Source organism: Sinocyclocheilus anshuiensis, unplaced genomic scaffold (genome assembly GCF_001515605.1).
Source record: "Sinocyclocheilus anshuiensis isolate Anshui unplaced genomic scaffold, SAMN03320099.WGS_v1.1 scaffold468, whole genome shotgun sequence".
NCBI classification, from domain to species: domain Eukaryota; kingdom Metazoa; phylum Chordata; class Actinopteri; order Cypriniformes; family Cyprinidae; genus Sinocyclocheilus; species Sinocyclocheilus anshuiensis.
The window spans coordinates 115901-119496 of record NW_015557069.1 but is presented as its reverse complement, the minus strand read 5'-3'; the positions used below and the strand labels follow the sequence as shown (position 1 = coordinate 119496).

Sequence of the window (3596 nt, the reverse complement as noted above, 5' to 3'; positions counted from 1 at the left end):
TGAAGATGCTGGATGTGGAGGTCCTGGGCTGGTGTGGTTACACGTGGTCTGCGGTTGTGAGGCCGGTTGGATGTACTGCCAAATTCTCTGAAACGCCTTTGGAGATGGCTTATGGTAGAGAAATGAACATTCAATTCACGGGCAACAGCTCTGGTGGACATTCCTGCAGTCAGCCTGCCAATTGCACGCTCCCTCAAAACTTCCTACATCTGTGGCATCGTGCTGTGTGATAAAACTGCACATTTTACAGTGGCTTTTTATTGTGGCCAGCCTAAGGCACACCTGTGCAATAATCATTCTGTCTAATCAGCATCTTGATATGCCACACCTGTGAGGTGGATGGATTATCTCGGCAAAGGAGAAGTGCTCACTAACACAGATTTAGAGAGAAAAGAGAGAAGAGAAATAGGCCTTTTGTGTACATAGAAAAAGTCTTAGAGCTTTGAGTTCAGCTCATGAAAAACGGGGGCAAAAACAAAAGTGTTGCATTTATAATTTTGTTCAGTGTATTATATTGTAAGATTTCAAATCAGTAGGGATTGAGGCATCAAAAGTAACTAAGTAACGAGCTGTTTTATGGATAGTAACTGTAATATTATTACTGAAATCTTAATAGTAATTAGTTACACTACTAGTTACTGCAAAAAGTAATATTATTACTGTAACTAGTTACTGCCCAACACTGCTTGCCACCCATAGTTGATTCTTTGCTTGAGTTGTACTACCAAGAACTGAAATGCTCCAGGAAAGCTCTTTTCATGCTGAGCTAATCAAAATGACCACAACTGATCACAGCTGAAAGTCAAATGGCTTTGCGTGCCATTGAGTGATTACTGTAGCTAGGAGGGGGTGATCCTTTTTCCAACTCAGTGACTTTGTTTTTTTTTTTTGACATGTTGGTGTAATATTTTTCACTTGGATGAATAAATATAGCTGGATATTAAAAAAACTGTCTCTGTCTTTATTTCAGGCTGTAAAGCAACAAAATGTGATTATTTTAAAGGGGGGTGATTATTTTCTATACTCACTGTAAGCACCCAGTAAAAGTCAGTGGCAAAACCTTGAATAGTTGAATGGTTTTCCAAAAGTCATCCGAAATTATTCCTTGACGTTAACAAGCAAAGTGTGAGCCTGTATTGTGTCGAGGCACAGATCTAGGAAAGGCTACAAAACCATTTGTTGCACTGAAGGTTCCCAAGAGCACAGTGGCTTCCCATAATTCTTAAATGAGAGAAGTTTGGAATCACCAGGAGCTTTCTACAGCTGGCTGTCTGGCCTGACTAAGCAATCGTGGGAGAAGGGGCCCTGGTATGGGAGGCAACACGTACAGATGGAAACCTCCTCAATTAAATTAAAAAATATAACTTACGATAGTATTTTAACATATATAAACTGAAGTGTAAATACTTTCTGAATGCAGTTGATGGTGAAATGTCACTGTATAATGCAATGTGTGATGTCCAGAAGCTGTCCCGATACTTATCAAACAATGTTTCTTAATGGAATTAATCAAATTGAAGGCCCATGTCACTATTTGTTAGATGAATAAATGCAAATATCATCGAAAACAACCTGACAGCTCTGATAGCTATCCCAGTTCATATACATACCTTAAAGAACTCCAGTATGTACTGGCTGCCATACAGAGCAGGAATATTAGCACTGAACTGCAGCAAATCCTCTGAGCACTGCCTTCTCTTTTCAATCACAGACTCACCAAAACGACCTTCAACACAAATACACAAGTTAAGCTAGAAATAGCATAATGGGAACAAACAACACTTACTTTCTGGATATTTCTTTGATTTCAATCTATTACTTTTTTATTTAACATGTAACTAAGGAGTTCCCATGTATGCTGGACACTTTACTCGCATTGTAGAAGGTTGCTTTAACTAACAATACAAATACTGAAATGGTGTAATTGTTTTAACTAAAAACATACCTGTTCAGAACGTTACTTCAATAAGTATATAAATACATAACTTGAAAAAAAAAATTCCCTTACAACATAGCACACTCTGTCTCACTTACACACACACTTGCCAAAGACTTTAGCTTTTGCGAAAAGCGGGAAGAGCTCTGACTGCCCATAGAGGTTTCTGTGTATCTGCCAAAGGTTTTGATGAAGCTTTTTGAAATCACTATACCTTTTCCACACTGTGGTCTAATGAAAGGAAGTCAGACAAATAAAGACAAATGGTCCTTAACAATGAGTGCCTCGTAACTCACTACAGCGCTCACTGAACATGACAGCGACGTTTTCAAAACATTGTAATTTAACACAAGTCTAAATGAAATGGCATTTCCATTCCATTTTACTTGAGACAAATTTGAGTCAAACAAGATTCAACAAGACAAAAAAACAGCATTTTTCATGCACTCAATTATTGCTGTAATCTTCATTACATTAACATGCATCCGATTGCTATAACTACTGGAAAGATTTCAGAGAGGCTGCATCACCTACAGCAGTAGCATAAAATAATGCTATTTGGATATTGGTCAACATCAACCAATGCTAAGTGCAGCCTAAATGACAACACATTTAAATATAAGTTCTTTCAGTGGCAAATAATGTTGTTACATTTTGATGAAACATTCTGAAGATTTTTTGGAATCTGTAGAATAATATGCACTGATGAACCATTCACAATAAGAATAGTGGCATGTAGTATAAACCTAAATAAGGTCTTTTTTTTTATTTCAATAGTTAATTTGTTTAAGATTCTCACCTCCTGAATGTCCTCTGGGTTCTTCCGTGAAATAATCTGTGGAGAAACAGAAAAATATGACCATCACTATCAGGGCTGTTTCTAGGCATAGGCGAGCTAGGCGGTCGCCTAGGGCGCCACCAGCTGAAGGGGCGCCAATGAGCGCACGTACTGGCACTTTTAGCAGGGTTGTGATAAAGAGCGGCACGGTCACCCTGAAATATGACTGCTGCCCCCACTGGATCCCCCAACATTATTGGGCTAGAGTACTGTCAATCTGACGATGCCTGTATATGCCACTAGATCAGAGTGCTGTTAATTGCTGCCTGATTGTTGCATGCAAAGTTTGCATTTGGAGCGCTCAACAACGCCGTTAGATCAGTGGGCTCTGTCAGTGCTTTGGCAAGGTAACACTTTTTTTTGCCATGCACTGTGTCTGTGTCTGTGTCTGTGTCTGTGTCTGTGTCTGTGTCTGTGTCTGTGTCTGTGTCTGTGTGTGTGTGTGTGTATATATATATATATAAATAAATTTTTTGGGGGAGGGGGGGCAATAGGGATTTCGCCTAGGGCGTCAAATTGGCTAGAAACGGCCCTGATCACTACTATACAGGCAAATGTCCTCTGTCTACATTATGAACAAAAATTCTGGTTTAGTCAGCTCTTTATTGTGTGTGTGTAAGAAAAGGAGAAAGAAGAGAATACAAAAACTGAAACAAACAGCACCATCTATCTTATAAGTAGCTAAAAACACATTTTCTGTATTGACATTACTTATATCTACGTCTGTGTCAGATTCAGACGCATCTGATCTGATGTGTCTGTTGACAGGTGTCAATCAAAGTTTGAGGACTATAAATAAGAGCGTTTTCCTCAAAGACAGAA

The 3596-nt window shown here is 38.9% G+C and overlaps 1 pseudogene; it reads right to left on the bottom strand.

Annotated features, from left to right (window-relative positions):
* LOC107676695 (ribosomal protein S6 kinase delta-1-like) overlaps nt 1-2799 on the bottom strand; it is a 28351-nt pseudogene extending 25552 nt beyond the window's left edge.
* Between the last annotated feature and the right edge of the window lie 797 nt (nt 2800-3596).